Genomic DNA, 19,903 nt, shown 5'->3' on the forward strand with positions numbered 1-19,903 from the left:
CTGTAGAGCAAAGGGAACTATGTCCAGTCTCTTGTGATGGAACATGATGGAAGATAATGTGAGGAAAACAGTGTATCTGTGTGTGTGTGTGTGTGTGAGATTCGGTCCCTTTGCTGTACAAAGTTGATGGAACACTGTAAACTAACTATAATGGAAAAAATAAAAATCATTTAAAAAAAAGATTTGGTCCTTTGGTATCAGGAGACATGTTTCTACTATCTTTTGGTAGCCTCTCTGTTTGTAATTTTCTAGGCTGAAAACTCCATCTTGTCCTGCTTTACCTGACCCCATCTTCCTGCTTGAAACACAGTCGAAGTGCTGGCAGATGACTTGAGAACAAAGACCAAAGGCATAAGTTATTCCTGTGGTCAGCTGAATGAGGACACCGGACATGTGCAGATCAGCACCCTGTTTGCACAGCATGATATGTCCTGTGACTATAAGAGGAAGATGAGCCTCATGGCCCCAGGGGGTTTATGAGGGGTCCTTAGCAGGATATGTATCAGCAGGAAGAATGAGGTGCAAACTTAGGCATGCTGGGATGCTGCAGATAGGTGCTCCCACCTGCAGAAGCACAATGGTGATTCTCTAGATGCTATGTATAGATAGTGGACATCCAGCTTCCTCACTGCTGATGATTGTTAAATGCCTAAAGGTCAGAGTAAAAGCTTAACCAACTACCAGCTATGTGACTTTAAAAAAATAAAAACCTATATCCTGCACCTACAACCCCCTCCTCACTTGACAGAATCCTAAAGAGCACAAGAAAAGCAGTGTGGTTTCTTGAGGTGGCACTCTTGGTCCCTGACACCTTGAGTCCGCGGTTCCCACCTTGAGTTAAGATAAATGTCTCCAGGTCTTGTTTTAGGTTTTTCTCAAGTTCCCCAGCACCCATTCTTCAGCCCGCACCTGCTGAACTGGTCTCAGCACTTTGGTCCTTACAGCATTCTTTTTTCTTCCTTTTTTTAAACCTAATTTTTTACTGAAAATATAGTTGATTTACATTGCGGTGTCCATTTTTGCTGTACCGCACGATCAGTTATACCCATATGTATTCTTTTTCATATTCTTTTCCGTGATGGTTTATCACAGGATCCGGGACACAATTCCAAACTGTGCTATAGAGTAGGTCCTCGTTGCTTATCCATTCTGTATAGAAGAGTGTACAACTGCCAACCCCACACGCCCCGTCCATCCCACTCCCTCCCCTTTCCCCCAGCAACCGCACCTCTGTTCTTATCTGTGAGACCGTTTCTGTTCTGTAGATGGGTTCATTTGTGCCACATTTTCGACGGCACACAGACATGACAACATCGTATTTGTCTTTCTCTCTCTGACTTCAGTGATAATCTCCAGTTGCATCCACGTTGCTGCAAATGGCATTATTTTCTTCTTTTTGATGACTTAGTAATATTCCATTGTACACATGGACCACATCATCGGTATGCATTTATCTGTTGATGGATATTTAGGTTGTTTCCATGTCTTGCATATTGTGAATAGTGCTGCAATGAACATGCAGGTGCATGAATCTTTTGAATTTTCTTTTTGTCTGGATATATGCCCAGGAGTGGGATTGCTGGATCCTATGGTAGTTCTATATTTAGTTTTTTCAGGAAGCGCCATCCTGTTTTCCATAGTGGCTGCACCAGTTTACATTCCCACCAACAGTGCAGGAGGGTTTCCCCTTTCTCCACACCCCCTCCAGCATTTGTTATTTGTAGACTTATGAATGACGGCCCTCCTGCCTGGTGCCATGTGATACCTCACTGTGGTTTTGATTTGCGTTTGTCTAATAATTAGGGATGTTGAGCATCTTTTCATGTGCCTTTTGGCCCTCTGGATGTTTTCTTTGGAGAAACGTCTCTTTAGGTCTTCTGTTTGTGTTTCAGGTAGGTTGTTGGTGTTTTGTTGAGCTGATGCACCTTCTATTCAGATGTGTTAGGTGCTGGTTTCTTTCAGTATCTCAGGGTGAATCATGCCTACAAACCACCAGAAATGTTGCAGAACGAGTGTTTCCTCCGGGTAGCTCATAAGACGAGCACCAAATGCATCATGATTGTAAGAACAATAACCCATTCACGCAATTTAACGTCACTATAGGAAAATAGTCTTTTGGGGGGAGTTCCCATTGTGGTGCAGCAGAAACGAATCCGACTAATATCCACGAGAATGCAGGTTCAATCCCTGGCCTCGCTCAGTGGGTTAAGCATCCGTTGTTGCCATGAGCTGCAGTGTAGGTTGCAGAGGTGGCCTGGATCCCACATTGCTGTGGCTGTGGGGTAGGCTGGCGGCTGTGGCTCCGATTTGACCCCTAGCCTGGGAACTTCCATATGCCCTAAAAAGGAAAAAAAAAAAAGATTTTACTTTTTTTAAATGCTGCACCTGTGGCACATGGACGTTCCTGGGTGAGGGACGGAATCTGAGCTGCCGCTGTGACCTGTGTTACACCTGCAGCAATGCCAGATCCTTTAAGCTACTGGGCCAGACCAGGAATCAAACCCGACCCTCCACAGGGACCTGAGCCACTGCAGTCGGCGTCTTACCCCACTGAGCCACAGCAGGAACATTTAAAATAGGCTTTATTTTGGGTCAAATCAAAGCAGTGTGAGAGATATTAAATGTGTCCTTTTATCCCTATACTGCATTCCAGACAGTGTCATTTTGCTATCTTTTTTTTTTTGGCCAGAAAAAAGTTAATAGTTATAGAACCCACTCCAGAGAAGCGTTTATTTCATCATCCCCATTAGCTGGCGTAATTCGACCTTTCCCTACTGCGTGTTCCCAAACCCCTTAGCAGCGTTCCCATCTTCAGATGTTTTTTGTGAGGCAGGATTAGCATTCCAAGGCCATTGTGTGGTTCTGCCACACTCCTGAGATTTTTCTAGCTATGATGTCTTTTATCTGACTCCCACGTTCTTTCAACATAGAAGCTGAAGTAGTGTTTTCTTGGAGGTGTCTCAACCGATCCAACGTGATCATATCTAAACGGCACCCTCTATGCTGAATAAAAACCAGGGGCTGTGTTATTCAGAGCCTGCCAAATGTATTTATCTTCAGCGACATGATTGGACCTGAAAATCCAGCCCAGAGTTTCATCACTTGTAAGCATATGGGCTGAGGTCATGAATATGCTGACGTCTTGATAGTATTCACAGAGTCTCCTGTGATGAGAAGGTAACAGCCACTCTCATTAAATGTCCCAGAAAGAACCTTTATTTTCCAAGGAGTCATTAAAGCAGCAGCTCTGCCCCTGATTTTCCTTGAGCAGCCGTTTTGCAGATCAAGAAGAACCACGACTTTGAAATGTTTAACCGATCACAAAGAACAGGATCAAAGATTGGGGGAGATTTAGCCTGAAGAAAGGAAACCCGAGGAGTGAATGAACTTTTCAAACATCGTGCTGAGATCAAGTGTTTCCAACTTCTTTGAAAGACGCTGGAACTGGAAACCTGCTCGGGTCTGGGAGACGAGCTGTATGTTTTAGAAATCTTTTGGTCGTGTGTGTTGTGGGGTATTTTTCGAGGGTGTGTTTGCGTGGTGCTTCTAACGCTTTCGGCTCTTCCATACATGCTTCATTCCTCCAGGTGGTCAACGAACATTCTAAAGAGTGCCTTTTGTCCTGTTGCCAGTTTTTGTCAATAAAAGTACTAAAAAGGTCCCAGTTAAAATCGATTTTCAGAGGTAGAGTGAATATTTTTAATATAAGGGTGTTGGCACAATGTATAGAAGTTTGTTCCACCCACAACCTAGGCGTTATCTAAGATTCAAACTTAACTGGACATCTTGGATTTTATCTGGCAACTATTTTTTGTTCTTTTTCTTTTTTTGTTAAATTACAGGTAATGCCTATTTTTGTGCTAGTTTCTGCTGTATAGCTTAGAGACCCAGTCATATATATATATATATTTTTTTTTTCTTTCTTTCTTTCTCTCATATTATCTTCCATCGTGGTCTGTCCCAAGAGACTGGATAGAGTTCCCTGTGCTGTGCAGCAGGACCTCATGGCTTATCCATTCTCAATGTCCTAGTTTGCATCTACCGACCCCAAACTCCCCCTCCCCCTTGGCAACCCCAAGTCTGTTCTCCATGCCTGTGAGTCTGTTTCTGTTCTGTAGAGGGTTCATTTGTGCCACATTTTGGATGCCACGTAGACGTGATCTCATATGATGTTGGTTTAACCTACTTAGTTTGGTGATCTCTGGATGGGTTCATTTGTGTATCTGGCAGTTCTTGCTTTATGTCTGCAGCGTGCCGTATTGCACAACTCGCCAGTAAGCCGTCATGCTCTGCTCTGTGAGGTTCTCGTCTCTGCATGTGGATGCAGACACGTTCTCATGAATGCAGCTCTGTTTTTAAGCATGTGATAGGCAACTCCTATATCAAGGAGCTCAACACATGGCATTGGCTTGACCGTCCTACAGGGTGGAGAGTTGCTTATGTGTGTAGATTCACCACCATCCAAACTGTCCCTTGCCAGCGTGGCTGCGTGGGGAATTGCCTCCTTACCCTCAGGAATTGTTTTTTTCTCTGTCTAGTTGTCAGAGGCCCTGCCATTGGAACGGACCCTCCTTGGTGTTGGCTGGGCTGATTCAAAAGGCAGAAAGAAAAGTTAACGCTAAACACAAAGAAAATAAATTTAAAAAAAAATGAGTTCCAGCTGTGGCTGAGTTGGTTAAGAACTGGACACTGTGTCTGCGATGATGCAGGTTCAATCTCTGGCCTCGGTGAGTAGGTTAAGGCTCCAGCGTTGCCATGGTTGCCTGCAGCACTTCCTAGACCCCCAGCCCGGGAACATCCAAATGCTGCAGGTGCATGCCTAAACAGCATTCCCGTGCATTCTTCTGCAGGATACTCTTTTAAAGGTTGCTTGGAGTCTGGCGACAGAAAAGAAAGAATATATATTTTGTATGGACATGAAATACCTGCGTCTAAAGAGAGGAAGGAAATCCGAGGCCACAATGATTGAGGCTCTGCAGCTGCATTATGCTAGCGCCTGTCACCCCCCCTCCAAAAAAAAAAAAAAAAAAACCAAGATGAATAAGAATAGTCTCTGTTCTCTGGGATTCATTATCAGGAGAGCGGGAAGAATGATGTGCCCATAAACAGGTCGATTACAAGGCAGATTGAGATGGATGGAATTGTCCCGTTCCACAAGCTTCGAAGACAACAGGTAGAGTGAGTGTCTTATATAAGACCCACTCTGAAAAAATAAGCCGTCTTCATTAGACACGAGGGACTCTATCCGAATTAGATGCGAACGACCCTATCTGATTGGGGATGAGGGGCCCTTCCCAATTCTTGCCATGGAAAGCACCTGCTTATGGTGTCCCACCGACAGACTAGGAGGGCACAGGGACAAGAAGGAAAGCATGACTTGTATCCTAGGACAGGGAAAGGCAGCAACGCGGTCCTTGAGCGACAGCGTTTCAGCTTCGTTTTGAACACGCCCAGAGCGTTGACGGCTATACAGGGGGAAACATATTCGAAGCCGGTGGAACGGGGTTGGTGATTCTTTCTGTTGGTTGAGTTTGGAAAGAAGGTCCTCAGACAGCAAAGCCCATTGCGAAGTCTGTGCCTTGACTGTGCAATGCAGGTGACCCTTGGTGAAGGCACACCTTGAGAGTAACTAGCAAAAGAGGCGGAGACGGAAGATGAAGATGAAGGCAGCAGTGGAGAAATGAGAATGATGAAGGTAACGCCCACACATCAAAGACCTCAGTCCTTACAGCAATAAAGACTGGTTTTTTCCTTTTTTTAATTTTAATTTTTTTTTTTTTAGGGCCACACCTGTGGCATATGTAAGTTCCCAGGCTAGGGGTAGAATCGGAGGTGCAGCTGCCGGCCTGTGCCACAGCCACAGCAACGTGGGATCGGAGCTACATCTGCAACCTAAGCCTAAGCTTGTTGCAACACCGGATCCTTGGTCCACTGAGCAAGGCCAGGGATTGAACCCACATCCTCATGGATACTAGTCTGGTTCCTGAGGCACTGAGACCCAACAGGAACTCCCTGTCAAAGCTGATTTTTAATATATCTGATTTATGGTGCATATTTCATATAAAAGATCCCAGGGCTATGATATAAGGTGCCCACAACATCTGGACAAAAGGAATGGAATTTTTTTTTTTTTTGGATGCACCCTCAGCATGTGGAAGTTCCTGGGTCAGGGATTGAACCCACACCATAGCAGCCATCTGAACTGCTGCTGTGATAATCGCAGATCCTTAGCCCACCAGGCCACCAGGGAACTCCACCTCCAATCCTGAAACTGGGTTTCTCACACACGCTGTTCCACTGAACATCTTTGTTAGGAAAACTCCAAAACATTCAACCCCCCTTCCACTGAACCGTGCCTACCTGGAAAAAATGGGTGTCCTCTGACTTTTGAAAGGATTTGTCAACTTGAATGGAGGGTGGTTGCTAGCTGGTGCTTAGACACATAGAACTGGGGGGTTGAACTGTTGGTAGCCAAAGATCATAAAGTTATGGGTATATGTTGGCATATTGGTATATCATTTTTATTTCAGACATATACACATGATATACATGGCCAGGTAACATGTTATATATACCTCTGTGTATGTATGTATATATTGACATACATGCATGCACACTAGACATCTTGCAAAAGTAAACACATGTAGAGTCACCTGTTTACATGTGTCTCTATACACATGTTGTATATTTGAACATACAGAGTGGTTATATAAAATGCATATTTTATTCTATTGTATACCTGTTTATATGTTCCTACACTCATGGCATATATTTGAATACACAGAAGTTAAATAAAATGTGTATTTTTTAGTCCCACTCTATATAGCGCAGGGAATTGTATTCAATAGCCCGTGATAAGCCATAATGGAAAAGGATATAAAGAAATGTATGCATATATATGTGGAATTACCTTATATCATGGAGACTAACACAACATGGTAAATTGCTTGTATTTCAACTCATAAAAGAAAAAAATATGTATTTTTTGGAAGTAAAAATCATCCAGGGAATTTATCTACTTTCCCAGGAAAACACAAGGAAATCAGAGCTCCCACTGCAGTGGCTTGGGTCTCTGTGGAGGTGCAGGTTCCATCCCCAGCCCAGTGCAGTGGGTTAAAGGATCTGGCACTGCTGCAGCTATGGCATGGCTTGCAACTGCGACTTGGCTCAGATTCAGTCCCTGGCCCAGAAACTTCCATATGCCATGGGTGCAGCCATAAGACTTAAAAAAAAAAAAAAAAAAAAGGAAGAGAAAAGAAATAACTACCTAGGAAAAAAGCATCTCATGCACTTGTAAAGATAGGCGAGCAAACTCTTTAATGTTTTTTAAGACAGTGTTCACCATGAGCAACATAAAATAAACACTAAACGAGATAGCCTGCAAAGCTTGGGGAGGATAACTGAGATGAATGTGTGCAGTTTTAGCAAAACTGCGGCATGCCCCCATCCCCTAAGCGCTGATCTTACTGCATGCCACCTTTTGGAGACATAATTCCATTTGGAGAAAGAGTGACCTGAATACAGAATGTTCTTCTCTTTCCACGGAACAGAACCGAACGTGAGAGCACGTTTTGCAGCCCTGACGCATTAGATGTAGTCCGTTCACAAAGGACTCTTTGGAAGTGCAGCAAATCCTCCGGATGCTTAAGCTGGGAAGATGTGGGCTCACCTATCAAAGCTCCCGTGTGTACTCCGCCAGCTTCACACGCCACAGGGGCTCGTGCAGATGTGGGATGTGCTGATTTCATCAGTCCTTAAAAACTCAGCCAAAAGCCTGCTATCGGAAAAATAGCTAAGATGACTCCTCTTCCACTTCATCTATCTCACGATGGAATTCTTTCAGGAGTTCCCTAGTGGCCTAGTGGGTTAAGGATCTGGCTGTGTCACTGCTGTAGCTTCGGGCGCTGATGTGGTTGGTTCGAGTTCCTGGCTCAGGAATTTCCACGTGCCAGCAGTGTGGCCAAAACTATTTTTTTTTCTTTGCTTTTTTTTAGGGCTGCACCCATGGCATATGGAGGTTCCCAAGCTAGGGTTGTAATTGGAGCTGTAGCTGCTGGCATGCACCACAGCCACAGCCACGCCAGATCTGAGCCTCGTCTGTGACCTACACCCCAGCTCATGGCAACGCTGGATCTTTAGCCCACTGAGCAAGGCCAGGGATCAAACCTGTGTCCTCATGGGTCCTAGTCAGATTCATTTCCCCTGCACCATGACTAGAAAGCCCCAAAGGAAATGCTTTTAACCAGCATTGGTTGATTATAAGGCAAAAATGTGACGCGGAATATAATGAGATGGTTCTAGAAAATAGCAAAAATTTTGAATTGAGTGTCATCGTTAATATTCGCTGAATGCCGCACTCACGGCATAGGGACATTCCCAGCCGAGGGGTTGAATCAGAGCTGCAGCTGCTGGCCTACACCACGGCCACAGGCACACCAGATCTGAGCCAGGTCTGCGACTTACCCCACAGCTCACAGCAGTTCTGGATCCTTAACCCACGGAGGGAGGCCAGGGATCGAACCTGCATGCTCATGGATACTAGTCATTTGCATTTCCACTGAGCCATGTCTGAAACTCCAATTTCCTGACTATGAATCAAAACAATATTTATCAAAGTGTCTGTGTGTGTATACACACACACACACACACACACACACACATGTACATATATATTTTTTTCCTCTTTAATGACCTCACTCACAACATTTGGAAGTTCCGGGGCCAGTGCTTGAATCTGAGCTACAGCTGGGACCTACCCACAGCTGCAGCAATGCTGGGCTGGCCAGGAATCAAACCTGGGCCTCTGCAGCGACCTGAGATGCTGCAGTCAGATGCTTAACCCCCTGTGCCACAGCAGGAAACTCCAACGTATATTTTGGAAACTAGATTCAGTGGAGTGCATTTCTAGAAATTAGCTGGTAAGCTTCTGCTAGAACCGTATTGTGTTGCTTTCACGAATTTGTGCCTTAAATGTGAAATTGCTGCAGACTCCAGTGGTTGAAATCACCCCAAGGAGCACTGCAGAGCCATAGAGTTAAAAATCCTTCGGTCAATGATTTATTCATACATTCTGAATACTGAGGTGCGTGGTCACTTCACAATGGCACGTTTTCACATCATGATAAATACACAGGTGTGTGCCTTAAATATAACACACACACCTGCAGACATACATATATCTATACAATGTTATAGGAACTTGGTAATCATGTTACTTTTCACTCAACAGCTACACTCACACCTATGCACCAAGTCATGTATATAAATATACGTGTATATATATATATGCATAAGTTACATCTCACTTGATGCTTCCCATCTACCTGCGGCTCTGCAGATCTACATAAATAAATCAGGACTGTCATAAACTCAAATTCTCTACATTCCCCTGCATTTTTCCTGTATTTTTCCAGGTCTATTCTTGATGGTCCTTGGCATTTGTGTGATGGGTAACCAAAGTATTGGTTATCAGAGAAACTGGTGAAGCTCTATGGACCTCAGGCTCTAGGATTTCTTGTTGTGGGTTTTTTTGTTGATTTTTTGTTAGTTAAGGTAGCGGTGATTTACAATGTGATGCCAATTTCTGCTGTACAGCAAAGTGACTCAGTATTTTATGTATGTATATGTATATATCCTTTTTTGTTATCTTCCATCCTGGTTGTCCCAGGAGACTGGGTAGAGTTCCCTGTGCTGGGCAGCAGGACCTCATGACTTGTCTGTTCTCAATGTCATCGTTTGCATGTACCAACCCCAAACTCCCCGTGCAACCCACTCCCTCCCCCTTGGCCACCACACATCTGTTCTCTACGTCTGTGAGTCTTACTATTTTTATTTGTTTTGCTTTGAGTCTTTCTCAAGCCCTGTACTGCCTGTGTGAGGTAGACCAGCCACCTCCCTGACCTCTGGGACTCAATCCTATGGTGTCGTTCCGAGGCTCTGCAGGTGGTCATGGACGGTCCCACGGGCCAGGACCGCATTTCTTTCAAGGGATGGCTTGAAATTGCCATCTCTCCAAAAAAGTGTAAGCTACAAACCTGTTCATCATAAGTGCCCTTCTATCAAAAGACATGCAACACATTTCACGGTCAGTGAAGGACTCCGACCAACAGGTTCTTGCAATGGTTGCTGGTCATAGGACATTAAGGTTTGGGAATTTGGGGTGGTTTATTGGTATTTGAAATGATACTTGGATGCTATGTTAAAAGATAAATTATTCACTGCAGTGAGGTATTTAGGGAAGGCAGTGGTTGGCAATCCACATGACTGGTGCAGAAAACCATTTTAATGGGCTCAGGGAATACAAGGGCTATACAATGTGGTGCTTGCTGCTTTTCACCCATGGCATATGAAGGTTCCCAGGTTAGGGGTCTAATTGGAACTGTAGCTGCCGGCCTATGCCACAGCCACAGCAACATGGGATCCAAGCCACGTCTGTGACCTACGCCACAGCTCACAGCAAGGCCAGGTCCTTAACCCACTGACCGGGACCAGGGATTGAACCTGCCATCTCATGGTTCCTCGTTGGGTGTGTTTCCTCTGTGCAACGACGGGAACTCCTTGTGCTGGCTTCTTACTATGTTGCAGACTCTGAAAGAAAGAAAGAAAATCGGAGTTCCCGTCGTGACGCAGTGGAAACGAATCTGACTAGCATCCATGAGGATGCAGGTTCAATCCCTGACCTTGCTCCGTGGTTTAAGGATCTGGTGTTTCCATGAGCTGTGATATAGGTCACAGATGCAGCTTGGATCTGTTGTTGCTGTGGCTGTGGTGTAGGACAGTAGCTACATCTCCCATTCAACCCCCAGCTGGGATCCTCCATATACTGCGGCTGGGGGCCTAAAAAGACAAAAAAAAAAAAAAAAAAGAAGGAAAATCACCCCATTGGGGGTCCATTTATTGAAAACGAGAGTAACTACAGTGATGGAGCTGCTCCTTTGCCTTCATATCCCGCTATTTCCCCTTCAAGTTGGCACAGCAGTTGGTCAAGGTCACCTCACCATGGACCTGGTTGAGGAACGGGAATACGAGGGTATGACATAACTAGAGAAAGAGCAGACAGCATCCAGAGAGGTTTTCCGTGGCTCCTGAGATTTTCATCACTGTCACGTGGCAGGTGAAAATCCTGTTGGATGACTGTGGGTTGGGTCATCCCCGTCTGCGGGTCAATGATGGGAAAGCGCTGTGAGGAAATGAGAAGCCAAAGCACAGGTGGTGAGACAGACAACTGGCTCCTTCTTCACCCAACCCAACCCTTTCCTCCATGACTTTCTTCTTCTACACTCTAGGCGTCCTGACCCCTTTGTGGCTTAATTGCCTCAGATCCCCTTATTAGACTCTGCAAAGGCACCCCCATGGGACTTGGAAGGTGGGATTGAGCAAGAAGAGATGGAAGAAGCTTGAGGGACCTTTAGACCTTGGATTGAGGTCCTTGTTTTTCCTTCTTCTTCTCCTCCCTCCTCCTCCTCCTCTTTCTTCTCCTCCTCCTTCTCAGAAGCACACAGATGCCGTGTCATCCAGGGAGTCACAGCAGGTTAGAGCCATCCAGCCGAAGGACTCTCCAGCTGTGCTCAGAGGACAGGCATTAAGTGTTCTGGGGAACCTCAGCGGCTGCTTGCAGAGACCCAGGGTGTGCAGTAGAAAAGATGAAACAGAACCAGCTTCCGTGCTAATAGCAAAGTGTCCCAAGGCCCTTTGTAAGGAAGAGAACCCCGTGCTCCTTCAAGGACCTCTGCTCCTTCGGCCCTAATTGAGAGCAAACGCCCCCATGTTTGTTGCTAAGAACAGGGAGGAGGGGAGCCAAGTAAACCTTTTATTTTCTGTGAATGCACAGAATGGACACGGCGGGGAGAGGGGGTGAAGAGAGATGTCTCCGAGCCCAGAGAGCGCGTTTCTAAAGGAGGACGCGGTGGAGCAGAACCAAGACACATATAAACGTGTTACTGTCTGCTCGGTGCACCAAGTCGGCAGCCCCAGGCTCATCTCTGCAGGAAGAGCCACCCCATGCCTGGCCGCTGGGAGACCGGAGGGAGTGGAGTCCCTGGAGGTGGAGAACCGCTGACCCCTTGGTCACACGGGATGTCTCAGCCTAGCAACCTGGTGCCGAGCTGGCTCCAGGTCTGAGCCCAAGCCCTCTGGACCCCCCAGCGAAACCATGCATCAGACCCCGAGTCCCTGAGGTTTGAAGGAAAAGGCTTGTCCTTTCTCCTTCCAGGCCTCCCCTCCCCCTCAAAAGGCTGATTCCAGAGTGATGAGGAAGTTTTGTTATGGCTAAAACATAAAACTAGTTAAAGCAGCCTCCATGATGTTATGTCCTGCCTTGGCCATAAACTTGTAAACTAGTGGTTACTTTTCTAGTTGGAGTTCTCTTGCACCTAAGGTCTGGCTTTCCACAGATGATCTCGTCTTTGCTTAATTCCTTTCTTTTACTAATGTTTGCTTTTGGGGGTTCTCGTGCACCTAGCGTTTTCTTGCAATTGAAACACTCCCCAACACCCCTTCCCTGGAAAGCCATCTTCATTCCTTCCAGAGGGAAGGTCCAAGAACGATAACCCCAAAGACAACCAGAAACCATCCCTGGACCCACTGACGCAGGACCTGACGACTCTGAAATGATCTATAGGGGGAGAATAATAGAGACACCTTCATCGATAACCCTGTCTTCTGACCTAAACCTATAAGAGCGGTTGCTGCCCCCTCTCAAGACAGGGACACTGTTTGGAGGCTTTAGGCTGCTGTGTCCTCCTCTGCCTGGCAGAGCAACAAAGCTGTTCTTTCTGCTTCACCCCAAACTCTGTCTCTGAGACTTGATGGGTGCTGCTGGGCAGAAGCCAAGTTTCAGCTGCACCAGTAGCATCTCAGTGCCAAGGGGAGCCTGGCATTAGAGCCTGGCAGTGAGAATACCTACAGACCAGGCTGTCCATCTGGGATCTAAAGTTCATCTTCTATGGAGACACAAGAAAAAGGAAAACATACATCCTTCTCTGCCCATGGTGCATGGTGTGTGTGCATTTGTGCATGGACCAAAGCTCTCCCATTACTATGAACACCTGCTGGAGCCTAAGGAGCAGCCTTCTCCCAGCATCACCAAGACAACTCCTTAAAGATGACCTTCCTTCGTGAGCATGTAAGAGGTCACATGACCCACCAAGATGATGCTCAGATCTGGAGCCTGTAAACTGTCGGGAAGATGTCATTTGATGGCTAGCCCTCTCTCTCAGAAAAGTTACGTGACTGCATCTGGACTTTGAGTGGGTGGACTAGTTCTCTGTGATTTCTGGGATGCTCTTCCTGGTGTAATCCTCCGATCTGGCTCTAATGAAGTACGTCAGAAAAAGAAAGACAAATAGCATATGATATCACCTATATCTGGGATTTAAAACACAGCACAAGTGAACGTAGCTATGAAACAGAAACAGACAGTGCAGCCGTAGAGAACCGGCTTGTGGTTGCCAAGGGGGAGGAATGGATTGGGAGTTTGGGGTTAGCCGACGTGAACCATTATGTACAGAAGGAATAAACAAGATCCTCCTGTGCAGCACAGGGAGTGATACCCAGTCTCCTGCAATAAACCATAAGGGGACAGGATCTGGAAAAGAATGGATATGTGTATCTATAAATGAATCACTTTGCTTTACAACTGAAGATTCACCCAACATGGTCAACCAACTCCGCTTCCAAAAAATATGTTTTTTAAAAAGAAAGCGTTGACCACTACAGATTCAGGAATTCCTAGAACTGTGGGGCCAAGAATGAGAGATGCTGCTTTTTATCGTGCAGAGAGAGTCTTGTGGGAACCAGAAAAAAATTTCGTTGAGGCCATTAGATGGACACACAAGTATTTTCTTGCAAAGGAGAAAGAAAAGCTGAACGCAAGAGATCACCCTCTATGTAACGGGACACAGAATCTGAGAAAGATGTCAAGGTTTTGAAGGATAGGAATGGAGATGTTCAGCGGAGACCAGAGAAAATTAGCCATAATGGAAGCATTTTTCCCTCCGATGTAGTCAGAGAAAGAAGAAAATTGGCATGTTCAGGAGAGGCTCAGAACCGGAACTCTGAAGTGGCTTCGCGTCACTCAAAGGGTAAACTTGACCAAGACGATGCCTGCCGTCGTATTGGCACCTGATAACCTGACCGCCCCAGGCAAGGATAACATTGCCCAGTTTTGGCTCTGCATCCGCGTGGACCAGCGATGTGGGGGGTGGGGAGAGAAAGTCGCTATTGGCCGAGACCCAGGAGATATAGACACAGTGAATCAGGAAGGTGACAGGAGACCTCTTTGATGACTTAAGGGCTTTAGGACTCTAAATTAGGACATGGAAACGAGGTGACTGGAAATGACTTTTTTGGGGATTCCCGGGAAAGTAAAAAGTGGCATATAGATACTGATCTGGGCAACAGAGCCAAAGAAATGACTTCGTAAGAATTAAATCATAACGTCTTTAATAAATAAATGATCACTTACATTTATTTATTTATTTATTTATTTATTTATTTATTTATTTATTTATTTATTTATTTATTTATTTCAGGGCTGCACCTGCAGCATTTGGAACTTCCCAGGCTAGGAATTGAATTGCAGCTGCAGCTGCTGGCCTACACCACAGCCACAGCAACAAGGGATCCAAGGTGTGTCTGCAACCTGCGCTGAAGCTCACAGCAGTGCTGGATCCTTAACCCGCTGAGCGAGGCCAGGGATTGAACCCGCATCCTCATGGATACTAGTTGGGTTCTTAATCTGCTGAGGTCCAATGGGAACCTCCTACTTATTTATTAAATACATTAATATGAAGATAATACGTAATAAAATAAATTATTGTTTATTTAGTCCATAACAAATAGTGATAATCCATAGTGATATAACAAAAATCTCAACTGCGTTTGTTTAATAAATAATGCTAATTACATGGCATCCTGTGCAGGCACTGATTAAACAGGTTTTCGTTCATTCCATAGGACAGATGCATTTTCCTTCGCGCATGACTTTCCATACAGGGTGGACTGGTTTTCTTTCAATTTCTGTGATGTTTCCAGCAACCTTTCACTAGACATCCCTTCGATGATATAGTCCGTGGGTAGATGTGGGTTCTTTGGGGAGCTTGGATGAAGAGGTCAAACGTTGTATAGAAACGTGGGTGATGCTGACATAAATCAGCCTTTGCTGCAGTTCCATTTCCCAGGAAACCCAACAGTTCCGGGGGTGGGTTTTATGATGTCTTGGGTGCGAAGGGGTGTGAAAAGGAGCCAATCAGATTTTTGGCTTTCCGGAAATCAGCCTATGCAAGAGTGTCAATGCTTTTCACCCACAGAATGTTGTTCTTTGAAGCATCCCATCCCTGTTGTTTGTTTTTTGCAGAGACCAAACAGAATTGAATGGTTTGCTAGGAGCTTAATAAATGTTGAGACAGTGCCAGCATCTTTCATGGCAGAGTAGTGGTTCCTCCAAGGTCTTGCTTTTCACTCTGGCAGAATGATGTGATGGGCTAGCACGTTATTTTTCTGGGTATCACCTTTATCTTGTCGCAGGCAAAGGCATTTCCCTTTCAACAAAGGTTAGACAAATCATAAGCATTGGACGACTGGTCAGGCAGAAGATGCGTGTTCTACATTGAGAAGTTACGCAACAGTTGGAAGGGAAAACATTTGGAATAACCTGGGCGCTGCAAATGGAACAGAAATGGTAGCAGGCTTCCAGTGACACCTATTGAATGGTTTTTAAATCCTTAAGAGTCTGTGGTTTCCAAACTGCAGGTATGGGGTAGCACCACCATTGAGACAACAGCAGAATGTGAGCGGCCAGAGGAGGTCTATGGTTAGCTCAGGGTCACACCTGTCAGTGGAGCATCCTGGACCCTGGACGTGATCACGGTCTGGTCCATTTTTCGTTCATCTCCCTGGTCCATGCATATATATCAGAGGATGCTAGGGAACAGACAGGTGTGGACAACGGCACACCTGAATACACCTGATCCACCTCTGGTGAAACTCCACAGAAACATTCCTGACATCGCTGATGAGTACCTAGAACCCCAGCAATCCAGCTGACCTCTCACTGCCGGTAAGACGCACTCCCGATTTTGCCTTTTTTGCTTGCTGTTGACACTTTGGTGCATTTGCATGTCTTGGAAGATGGCTAGAGACTGCCTCTTTTTTTTCCCCCACCTGCACACAGTAGCCCTCTTTTCTGTATCAGAATCACTTTGCATAGTAATGCCAAAGTCATATATGGATTGCCTATCTGGATAAGTCTTTAAAAGCCTCTTTCACTTTTTCACGCCCTCCCTGTCAACCGAATTCTCCCCCTGCTACTTTCATTTAGTGGATTCTGGCTTCATTCCTTGTAAGCTGGCCAAGTGGGAGGTGTCCATTTATTTTAGATAATGTATGTACATTGAAATCAGAATGCTGAATGAGTTCCCTTGTAGCCTAGTGGTTAACGATACGACCTTGTCCCTGCTGTGGCTCTGGTTTGATCCCTGTCTTGGGAACTTCCACATGCTGCTGGTACAGCTAAAAAATTACAAATAAAAATGTTTTTTAAAAAAGAGAAAGAAGAGTTCCCATTGTGGGTCAGCAGGTTAGGAACTTGACATAGTACCCATGAGGATGCAGGTTCAATCCCTGCCTCCCTCAGTGGGTTAAGGATCCAGCTTTGGCACAAGCTGTGGTGTAAGTCACAGATGCAGCTTGGATCTGGTGTTGCCATGGCTGTGGGGCAGGCCTGCAGCTGCCGCTCCGATTGGACCCCTAGCCTGGGAACTTCTATATGCTGCAGGTATGGATGTAAAAAAGGAAAAAAAAAATAAAAAAGAAATTGGAATGCAAACACCTGTTGTCATAGAACACACGCACACACAGCTGCTTGCACATGTCTTGTAAAGACACTTCTTGCGCTAATTCCTACACAGATGACCACATATGCATCCACACACGGCACCTTCCTGCAGATGGGAGAGTGTCTGGTGGCTGCTATTCTGTTGTGAGACCCATGCAGGTAAATTTGGGGATGTGCCACCTCTTTGCCCCTTCAGCAAGAACCCCTTCATCTGGATTCCTGGGTGGAAGTCTCATCTGCCTTCTAAAGAGCCAGTGTTAGTCACTCCAGGCCGAACTCTGAGATGCCCTGTCTTCTTACAGAGTTTTCTCCTGATTTCTCATGAGGCCCTCACCTGCAGCTCCTGCCTGCAGCTCTTTAGGAGTTCCGCCTCCTCCCTCTTCCCAGGCTTCCCACCCCAGCTGTCCCCAGCAGAATGTCAGCTCTGACAGCTGGGACAGCTTCCAGGAGGTCACAGAGTGCTTTCTGAAAACAGCTGTTAAAGACTTAACTTGTGGGCATTCCCACTGTGGCTTAGGAGGTTAAGGATTAGGCATAGTGTCTGGGAGGATGCAGGTTCGATCCCTGGCCTCACGCAGTGGGTTAAGGATCCGGTGTTGCCACAAGCTGTGGCGCAGGTCACAGATGCGGCTCAGACCTGGTGTCGCAGTGCCTGTGGGGTGGACCTCCAGCTGCAGCTCCGATCAGACCCGTAGCCTGGGCACTTCCATATGCTGCAGGTGCGGCCCTAAAACACACACAGAGATTTCCATTGGTAATGCAGAGGCAGGTGTGGACGGATGAGAGACCGTGATCTCGCTGGCTTTCAGACGTGTTTGGGCGTCATGTTCGGGTGGCATGTTTTCAGGAAAGGGTCCTTGAAAGATTAGAGAAAAAAAAAAGAGAGGAGCTCTGCAAAGGGCGCCGCCTGTGGCATCGAGGAGACAAGCCGTGTTGCATAAGGGACTGTTTAACTGTGAACAACAACCAACAAAAACCTGGCCCCGACTTTCTCACTCATGAAAGAAGAATGAGAGTCTTAGGTCTGGCTAGTTCACTGTTGTGTGGGGACAGTCAAATCGGAAATGGGAGCATAGGGAACATTTTAAAGGGTCCTATGAATGTGTATACTTATTACAATGGAAGCTAGTATGAAAAGATTTAGGCATGGGGAACCGACTTTCATAAATTGAATAATGATGCAGAAAGCTGAAACAGACTCTAAAATGAAGAGGGAGTGCCTAATGCATTTCAAAAGGACACTCTGTGTATATATGCATGTAATTTAAGAATATACTGGGAGTTCTCTTGTGGTTTCAGTATCATTTCAAAATGATACTGTGTGTGTGTACATATATAATGTATACATTATATAAATTATAATGTATAGAACTTAAGAATATACTGGGAGTTCTCTTGTGGTTAAGGATTTGGCATTGTCACTGCAGGAGCTGCGGTCACTGCTGTGGCTTGGGTTCAGTCCCTGGCCTGGGAACATTCACATGCTGAAGATACGGGCAAATAAATACACGCACACACACACACACACAGTTGGCCCTTTATAGCCACATGGCCAAGGAGAAAGGCCCTAACGCCTTGGTCTCAGACGTCCAGCCTCCAGGACTGGGAGAAAATAAACGCGTATGTTGTAAGCCCCTCAGGTAGTGGTATTTTGTTACAGCAGCCCAGGATGTGAATCAAGACTCGTCGCAATATAATAAAGACACTGTTAACCACTAGTTCTAATTTAAGAGGAATTAACCCAGAGATGCACACCTGGACAGCATTCATTTCTCTCACAAAGGGTCTGCTCTGTTGACACATTAAATGTTAAAATTCCGTTCCCGGTCTTGTGGTTTAGTAAAAATACATGTAAAGGGAAAAATGGGAGTTCCCACTGTGGTGCCATGGGATTGGTGGCGTCATCACCATATAAGGACACAGGTTCGAGCCCCAGCCCCGCCCAGGGGGTTAAGGACCCCAGCGTTGCCACACGTATAGCAAGGTTGCAACTTCAGCTCAGATCTGATCCCTGGCCTGGCCTGGGAACTCCATAGATCATGAGAAAGAAAAAAAAGGAGAAAGCAAAAATGAAACCTGGTCTATGGGAATTGGACTATACATGTTATTAGGATTTTTGTATATTCTTTTTCTATTTTTAATGATTTGTCTTTTTATTACTGCACTGCAAGCTTTATTTATATATTCTGGGTGCATTCCTCTCAGATCCATCCTGAGTTGCAAATATCTTCTGTTTTAAATAACTCACCTATTCAGTAAACACTTCAGCGCTAGTTCCGTGCCTCATTTAAGCCGTGGTGAGGGTCACCTTTTCCGCTTGGCTATGGCTGAACTTGCCTGAACTCACTTGGTCTCCATCAAGCCTCATATTTTCCATAGATTTGCAGAAGGTCCTCATTCTAGCAAGTTACTAGTAAAAACAGCTGTTCTCACCACTGAAATACTGATTTTTATATGTTCTTCTAAAAGACACAGAGAGCTATTAAAGATGACATAATTTCTAGCATCTGGACAAAGAAACATCACTGCTACAAGGCACATAGCATAATGAGATTACCTAGCATTTTTTTTTTTTTGTATTTAGCAAGTGCTGGAAAGCATTATTAGTATATATAGACCTGATATATTGTATTATGAGCATATACAATTGTATTTACATATATGCACGTTGTACATAGTATACATCTATTGTACATAGATAATATATACGTAGTATACAGTATACTTATATGTAGGAGTATAGTACAATATGTATACATAGTATAATTCGTACAATATATGCTATACATACAATACATATATTATACATTTTATCCCATACGTACTGTAGTATTTATGTCCTATATATGCTATAGTTACAGCAGAATTATTCCTGCATGCTTATAATTTTACTGCAAAGGTAGTTTTGTTGACATATTCAATAGGCGTTAGAAGCAGAAATAATGGTTATAATAATACTCTATATTATACTATATATATGTTATAATCATTATTCCTGCTTCTAACACCTACTTAGTACTTTTACAAAACCAGCTGTACACTAAAAATTGTGCATAACACTATAAATCA

Source organism: Phacochoerus africanus, chromosome X, assembly GCF_016906955.1.
Source record: "Phacochoerus africanus isolate WHEZ1 chromosome X, ROS_Pafr_v1, whole genome shotgun sequence".
In the NCBI taxonomy this organism is placed as follows: Eukaryota; Metazoa; Chordata; class Mammalia; order Artiodactyla; family Suidae; genus Phacochoerus; species Phacochoerus africanus.